This window comes from Megascapheus bottae, chromosome 21, assembly GCF_031878675.1.
Source record: "Megascapheus bottae isolate mThoBot1 chromosome 21, mThoBot2.hap1, whole genome shotgun sequence".
NCBI lineage: Eukaryota > Metazoa > Chordata > Mammalia > Rodentia > Geomyidae > Megascapheus > Megascapheus bottae.
The window spans coordinates 7,287,913-7,297,058 of record NC_143529.1 but is presented as its reverse complement, the minus strand read 5'-3'; positions in this window follow the sequence as shown (position 1 = coordinate 7,297,058).

Below are 9,146 nucleotides of genomic sequence, written 5' to 3'. Positions count from 1 at the left end.
GTATTGGACAAATAGAATCCATCCCTTAGCCTGGTTCTGACATCCATTTCATTAAAACATGCTAGATTGTATTCATTCATGGAAAAATAAGATGCCCTTAAAATATTTCTAGCCAGTTAACAAGTATTGAACACCTAAAATTTTAACAACTAAAGCCTGTTTCTAATATCTATCTTGAGAAATGACAACCCTACCTTTCTATTAAAAATAAAGACAACTTGGAAATTCATGAAATTCATAGCTGTCTTTTTTTTTAAATGTTTTTACTTACATTACTTTACTGATACAGGGGAGGACCTCACTGTCAAATCTCCACACATATGCACACTGCATTCCAATCAGTCTCAGTTCCTCTGTTCATAAATGTCTCTTAATGTGGACTTTGGATGAATTGCCTTCCTATGGCAAAGGAAAATTCAGGCTATATAATGGCAGCTATGATCATAGTTCCCTAGTACTAGTTTCTTGTTAAGTCTTTCCCTTTTCCTCTTTAATATCGTTACTTGCTTTTCCTGTTGTTCTTAACAGTTCTTGCTTATTTTTAATTTCTTCTGCTATAACAAAGTTTTTCAGTTTTTGCTTTGTCTTTTTCTTATCTTTTATTTAACAGCTCTCTGAATAAGCTGCATTCAAATATCTTGACAAGAATCTTGCTGAGCGACTGCTTAGTCTCTATGTTGTATACTTTATGTTCTCATCTAGCTACCCTGAATGGGCTTTCTCATGTTCAGCCTTGAGCTCACATCATTAAATTAAGCACCAACCCCTGAGCCAGGTGGTAGTCAAGAGTTGCAGCCTCTATTCCCCAAAGGTTGAAAAATTATGCTCGTGAAATTGTTTGTAGGTCCTTTATTCTTGAAGGGAGGCAGACACCACGTTTGTAAGACTCATTTTCAATGCTTTTCTTGAGGCTTGAAAGTAAAGGGTGACATAAAGACCACAATCTAGGTATTCTGCTAGAATTCTGACAAGTGTAGCTAATTAAATCCAGTCAACTAATGTTTATAGAGAGTCTGCTAGACACCGTGCTAGACTCACCATCAAGTCATCCAAAGAGAAAAGTCTACGAGGAGAGACATGTAAATAAATGATGCCAACAGCCAGGAGAGATCAACTGTTTGCTTCTCTCTTGGGCATGGGTTATTTAGGACAAGAAACTAGGAAGCAGCCTTGGAGGGGAGGATAGAGGAGGTTGTCTTGAATATAACCACAGACAGGATTTATATCTAAAAGGAATATGAAGGGGATACTAGCTTTTTGTAAATGGAGCTAAAATTACAAACAAAAATGCACACACTTTTGTCGCAAATTTCTTGCAACAGTGAGAGTAGACAACTCTTTGTACCTGAAAAGCAAATAAAATTTAATAAGGCCCCCCCCCCAAATATCTGGGTTGAAAGGATTCATATTAAAAACAAACCTCACAATAAAGTATCTGAGGTTAGGTTAATTGAATCTAACATTGGTGTTTCCTGATGTTTGGGACTGTTGAATGTGTTGTATTACTGGAGTCAACAATCTTTTGATGCTAGAATCTACAAGAAGGAATTTGTTGCATTTAATTTGGAGGATTTATGAGTTCTCTTGGGCTTTATAGAATTTAATGATCTATTAAGTGGTTTTTGATCACTCGCTGTACTTGTGATCCAGTGATGCATCCCCTTAAGAACTTGGGAGCAAGGGAAATCTGATTGCCTCTGTGAGTTAAAATTCCAAGTTGCTGTGTAATGGAGCAGAGACAGAATGACTGCAGGCTGCCAGACTGATCAGTGTGGAGCAGGGCTGAAGAGAGGATGTGTTAGTGGCAAGTGGGAGGGATTAGGTGTCCAGAAGACGAGCTCTGGTCTGCCCTGGTCTAGACCAGATATGTTAAGCTACTTTAATGCCGATTAAACATTCACATTATCAATCCCGTTTGTCCTTGAAGATAAATTCTTCTTAGTGTAGTTCCATTCCGCCAATCAAAACTCATGTGTTAATCAAAACTTCCTTTTGTTGGTAAGGATAGAAATGTACTTGAAAATGTCTTAAGTAAAGAAAGGACACTGGAAGTTCAAAGGGTATCTGGTCTCTGGCACCACTACCTTCCTCTGATGTTGAATAATATTTTCAGGCAATGTCTCCCTGTCTCTTCATTCTGCTCACCTGTTGGGCTTCATTTTCTGTTACCTTCTCAAGATAGTGCTCCTCAAGCTTCAGCTTATATTCTCACAGTTCCTTGATTCTCCTGATTATGGAGGTGATTTTGCTTTGGAATTGGGCAGTCCTGGAACATGGACTGACCCATGCATCCAAACTACACATTCTCATAATGGATGGATAACTCCAGAGATAATGTTGAAATCAGGATATGGATTCAAACAGGGAGAAATGACAGGTTTTCGTTGTTTGATTTCCATGTGATAGGCTACAGGAAGCAGTTTTATCTGTAAATTAATACATGGCATTGAGTGTGTGTGTGTGTGTGTGTGTGTGTGTGTGTGTGTGTGTGTGTGTATAAGAGAGACAGAGACAGAGACACAGAGAGAGACAGAGAGAGAGACAGGCAGAGACAGAGACACAGAGATCATACATCCAGCTAGGTTCCCACACAAAGGTTTTTTTGACATATACTCTATACTAGTTGGCTCCTGAGGGAGGGGTCTCCTGTGAGGGAGAGGGGTCTACTCTGAATGTGACAGCTGGTCAGGTTTCATTGTCTCTTGAGCTGGGAACCAAAGTCAGGAATCGAACAAAACAGAGTATAATGTATGAGACTCTGTGACGTCTTCTTTCCCCACGATTCCCCCTTGTTCTTTCCTTTTGATTTTCCACACAGATTATGTGTATATATGCCAGTTTTCAAAGGCCATGGCAACAGGAAGATGTGAATTACTGCAGCAGATCAGACCTGTCATCTAGCCAGCTTTCTATTTAATATAAATACTCTCTGGGGACCTTGGATTTGACTTGCTGTTTGAAAAGTCACATTATTATTTTTCCCATTCCTGCACCATGCAGGACAAATAAGACTGTGGATGAAATTCATTTCTAAGAAATGGTACCCATGGGTTTGTAAAGTAATCTTGAAACCAGGCCTGGGCTGAGACTTCCTACAGTGGTTACAACAAAGGAGAAGAGGAAGCTGGAGGAAAGGAGAGGAAGGAGAGGGCTGTTTCATCCTTTCTTTTTCATTTCACAAGGATGGTCTCATGTTTCTTAGCTCAAGGACAAATGGGACTAGCTACCATAGCCTGTCCCAGCTGGTAAACATTTTACCTGCCTTTCAGCAGTCTGTGGAGCTCAGAGAGTGGGGGATACCTTGAGTTTTGCACTTGATCCTAATGGACTGGACCAGAGGTCTTTCATCTCTGGGCTTTTGTCCTTGTGAGCATTCATGTTTTGGGCTGAATGGAACTGTGTTAATTCTCCTGAAGAAAATCAGCCACTATCTTGATGCTGGCTATAGTTTTATAGTGTTACACATTGTTTGTTTGTTGGTTTGTTTGGTTGGTTTTTTCAGTTGTGGGCCTTGAACTTGGCACTTGGGCACTGTCTCTGAGTTGTTTTGGCTCTAGGCTAGTGCCCTACCACTTTGAGCCACAGTGCCACTTCCTGTTTTCTGGTGGTTAATTGGAGATGAGAGTTTCAAGAACTTCCCTGCCTCTGTTGCCTTTGATCTTGTGATCCTCAGATCTCAGCCTCCTGAGTAACTAGGATTACAGGTGTGAGCCACCAGTGCTTGGCTTTTTACATTTTTAATTGGTATTGTAAAGGCAATGTGCAAAGGGGTTGCAATTGTATAAGTCAGGTAAAGAATGTATCTCTTTGTGGACAATGTATCTCCTTCCCTCATTCCCTCAGTTTTTCCCTCCCATTCCCACCCACAAATTCATTTTCAACATAGTACCTATTGAGTACCATATCAGTATTTATTCACACTTTGCCCCTCCATGTCTATGTCCCTACTTTGCATTCCCAAAATAATGTTAGACTTGGAGAGTAGTTGAAGTAGTGGCTTTACACCCGCCCTCCCCACCCCCAACCGCCATTGAGTCTTTACTCTCATGTTTCTGCTAGCTACCTCCCTTTCCTATGTCCTGGCCTCTTCCTGAGCTTGGGGCTTGGTTCCACCCTTTCCCTTACCTCTGGTCTTTGGGGTTTACAAGCTTGTGACTCACAGTGGTGTTAAGTGTCGAGGTGGCCTCCTTCCTGGTTTTCTCCTGTGAAATATTATTTGCCTGTGTTTCAGTGAGCGTGCTGTTCCTCAGTTGTGTCTGGGTCTTTTCACTGAGGCAAGAAGCTGGGGTTAGTGGTCTGCACCAACAGGCATGGTTGTTAATTATGTTAATTGCCTTTTCTCTTGTATTTTTTGTTGGTCATGGAGCTTGAACTCTTGGCCAGGTCACTATCACTGAACTCTTCAGCTCAAGGCTAGCACTCTACCACTTGAGTCACAGTGCCACTTCTGGTTTTCTGGTGGTTAATTGGAAAAAAGAGTCTCATAGATTTCGGTGCCCAGGCTGGCTTTGAATTGCGATCTTTAGATCTCAGCCTCCTGAGTAGCTAGGATTAAAGGCAAGAGTCACCAGCACCCAGCTTTTTTCCCTTTTGCCAAGGTATAAGTTCTGATGTTTCATGGTTGGTGTGAGGCTCTGACTGCTTATTTTTGTTTGGTGTCCAGTCTGAGCTAGATTTCCTACTAAAGCTTTGTATTTCTGATTGAGCATACAAAGTTCTCATATTTCCCTGTCTCTAATCTTCCATCTCCTTCATTATCCTCTTTGGCTATTCTTAATTTGAAAGAAATATTTTTGGCTCCTTTTTTCGCTGAATCTTTCTGGAGCATCCAAGTTGGTTTCCATGGATGTAGTGATTCTTTTTCTTTTGCTCTTATGTTTCTGTGGTTTGCATAATGTTAAACTATACAATTAAATGACGCTATAGTGAAGACATTTAATTAAGTTATGTAATTGTAATACTAGATAGAACTGGCATGAACGGGTTTGGGGAGCATATAAATACTTGAGAAATGGAGGTTCCTAGGCAGCCAGGAGAACAACTCTGGTGAAGAGCATTGGTCATGCAGGATGACTGATTGAGAGTTGGATTGGAGGAGAATCTTTAGTAATTATAAAGCTGATGAATAGAAGGGTACAAAAATAGAGATTCTTTCAGATTCTTGCCATAGTGCTAAACTTCTGGGATAGTCTCTCCCCCTACCCCTCTCTGTTTCTGATGCCTTCTCTATCATGTAACAGGGTGACTGTTCACTTCTGTATATGGCTGTTTTCTGGAGAATGATCAGGGAGTAAATGCATTGTACTTCCTTATAGTGATTTCTATTCTTTATTATAGAGGCATGCATGATAAGAAAAGTTTTACTTCTTTAGCTTAAATACGCCTCTCTCATCGTAGATAATGAAATTGTAATCAAGTTCAATGATAGGAACAGATTTCTTTAGGGGAGCGATTTAAAGATTAATAAGCGAGTCATTATTGAGTAAAATAGCCATTTCCTCTTTTAATTCTTAAAAGACTTAAATAGCAACTATACTGGTTGGCCTATCCTTTATGAATTGGCATTTTAGAGAGAGTTCTCATAGGTTTTCTGTCTGTCTTCCCATGAAAAGGGATGGGAGCAAATATATCCTCATTTACTATACTTGTAAAATAAGCTTCAAGGGCAAAGTGCCTAGCTCAAGGGATCTACAGTGGCTGAACTCCTCAAAATGCAGGCCTTTAGTTTCTTCACCAATCCAACTTTAGTGTCAGTTTAAGACTTTAGGTGCTTCTGGGCCAAGGGTCCTAATTTTTAGGGCTGAATGAATTTGAAAGATAAATCTACCTTCCCCTGTTGTAAGAACTCCATTTGTAGGAATATTATAAAGCCTTTTATTGTTCTACCTTCAAAGAAGATGTAAAGAAACCACCGCGGTGGGGGGTTGATTTGATATAGAGGGTGTGGCTAGCTCCCAAGTGAGTAGTAAACTTATTTCTGGTAAGTTCTGATGAGCAGTCTGCAAGCTTGCTTCTGCTCTTGCTCATTCTGATAATTAGAGCTGCCCTTATTATAAATAGAGGTGCCTTGGAAGAAACCTTATACAAGCAAAAAAAGAAAAAATCCTAACGTGTCAGAATGTGTTGGCTCATGAGAACGTATTTTTAACAAGTACGCTTCCTAAATACTCAAAGCTGGGTGGGGATGAGGCACTGGCTAAGTATTTGACTACCCAAGATCCAAGCTGGAAGGATGTCCCCCTATTAAAGTAACCCATGTTGGAAGCACCCTCCCTGTGAACAACAGAAGTAATATGGTATACAGTCTACATTTCTCAGTGATTGAAGGAGAAGCCATATCCTCTATAGTACTGTGTTGACCTTGACCTGCTTCTTCTGTACAAGTTTTCTGAAAGAAACACTGATTTCTTCACCTTTTCTCTGTTACCAGTGCTGTGAGAAATGAAACAGGTGAAGCTTTACTTATAACATTTTCGGAATTATCTTCTTAGCAGTTGAAGCTGGTTTATTTCAAGTATGTGGATGATTTGGGTTTTTTCTTCATTTTGTGGGTCAGATTAGTGTGGATATAAAGTAGTAGAGATGTTATCCACTTTGTTAATTTAAGATTTGCTTTTAAAACATTTCTCTGGTTCCATGGAGCTATGGATGCCATAGCAGTGGCAGTTTAAACAGGATTTGATTTTAGCATCTCTGGCTGGAAGGATGATGGTATGCCTTTCCTTGCTCACTCTAGGTAATTCTACCTACCAGGTGAGGCCACTGGAACATGTAGATGGCCTCATCTCTGTTCCACACATAGGCCAACAGGCAAGGCAGTTGTGTTAAGCAGGTTCCTTGGAGATACTTTTAGCTCTTTGAAAAATTTATATCTCAAAGCCCCAAAACTCCCTCCTGCGTCATAGCAGCTGGCCTACATTTCACCAGAATATGCACTCTCTTCTGATGTTTATGGGAGATGGAGGGAGCCATAGAGATCAGAAGAGAACTTATCCATCATTTCAATCAACCCCAGTTCTTGTTTCTAAGACTATAAAGATGCTTCCAGGATTCTCAGGTATATATTATTTAAAGAGGGGAAAGGTAACCAATTCTTTCTGGGGTTTCACACCCACTGAATTGAGATCTCACAGCATGTTGTCACTAATAGTGTGTACCTATTTATTAATGCTGACATATGAGCAGTTTAGTACATGTGGCAGAGAAAGATGCATAATTTAAGAACAAAGCTGGGCAAAGCCTTTTTCTTTCTTTTTTTTTTTGCTGCACTAGTGTAGGAGGCTCTGTCATACACAGAAGACTCATTTCTAGCCAGACTATTGTTTTCCTGTGCTCAGGAAATGCATCTATGAAATAAGACTATAAATAACTAATTATAAACGTTGTTAAAGTATATAAATACAAATTTCCAACTGTCTGGTATTATTTAGTTTGGGACACAAAGTTAGGAACTTCTGAGCAGACACATTATCAGCGAAATTAATGAAATATAAGTTCTGGGAATAGTGTGCAAGAGTAAATCTTTGAGCAGCAACAGAAAGCAAATTAAATCCTTAGCCTATCTGATACTTCATGAACAGAGTCAAGGTAACAGATACACTGGGCTGGATAATTTATAGCAATGCAGGTGTCCATTCATGAAATGAAGTAGTCATTTCCATAAGGCCTATATTGTCATTTAATAGTATGCAAAATTTGGCTTCTTCTTCTTGATGCAAAGTACAATGGAATGTAAAGCTTTCATAGTCTGCTCTAGGACCTTGTAACTGTTTTGGTGTGAAGTTGAGCCAGAAAAAAAAAAAAAACAAAAAACCACCCGAGTTTAAGGTGAGAGTTACAGAGACTACTTGCCTCGTCAATCATATTGCTAATGGAAAAATCAAGAATAAAATTACACCTTGCATTCTTTTTTGGTGTTATGAACAAGAATATGTGTGATTTTGCTGAAATTAGAGTATAGAAACTCTCCATCTTCCATCTTGGAAATTGAAAAAGAGGGCAAGAGGTTGGAAAAAGAAGCAAGACTGGAAAAGAAAGAGAGGAAAAGAGAGGAAAGGAAGAGAGAAGATAAAAGGAAAAAGATAGTCTCTTCCTTGGCATCTGTGATTCAATTTCAAGGGCAAGGTTCATCTGTGGAAGCTACTACTTCTTACAGAAGCTTCTCTAGAATGTCAATGATCGATATTAATGTTGCTGAAACTTAGCATTGGAAGTAGAGAGAAATTGGTTGCTAATTCTGATGTAGGAAATCTTTCCTGTATTTTCTGAACAGGGGATAAAATGTTCTCAGTTTGAATATTTTCATAGCATTACAATTCCTTAGTTCATCAAAAAACATCTGTTGGATAATCTCTGGTTGCCAGGAAGAATTCAAATATAGTCGCTCTGAATTTGCATTCATCTTAAAACAAACATACTTAAGATCCAACTGAAGCCTGTGGAAGGTAAAGATAGCAAGAAGACACTCATTTGGTCTCAACACCAGAACAGCTATATGTTGCGGACCTGAAAAAAATCATAGCTAAAGAACTGTATGTAAGTAAACTTCTCTCAGCTTTCCTCTTCAAAATATTTTGAATCTATTTTTGGAGAGGAGGTGTGGTGGTGGGGGTTGAACCATGTGTACTAAGCATGCATTCTACCACTGAACTACACCTTGGACACTGAATATATTTTCTTCATTTGTTGTGAGAAACAGACTAGACAGGAGGATTTTCTAGGCCATACCAAATCATGGCAAAATCTTATTTCTCTTTGCTGTACTGAAGTTACTTTAAATGATAACAGGTCAAACAAATTAGCTGGTAACCTAGAGTGCATCAGCAGCTCTGCTCTTAAAGGTCATTCTAGAATTTAGGTTGTTTTTCTTTGTTCACTCATTTCTCGAGGCTAGGAATAATCTTCAGAGGAAGTGAGAACTGATGTAGGAGTTGGCCAGATGAAGGTTGGGAGGTGGAAGAGTTCCAGGCTGAGGGGAGAACATGTGCAAAGAACTATGGTAAAGAGGCAGGGTGTGTATTTAAGGAATGAAAAATGCTGGGGGAAATGCTTGCACACAATTTTAGACATTGCAATAAAGAGACCACAAATTACAATGACTCAAACAAGATAGGAGTTTTTCTCCTATAGAATGGTTCAGGATTTGG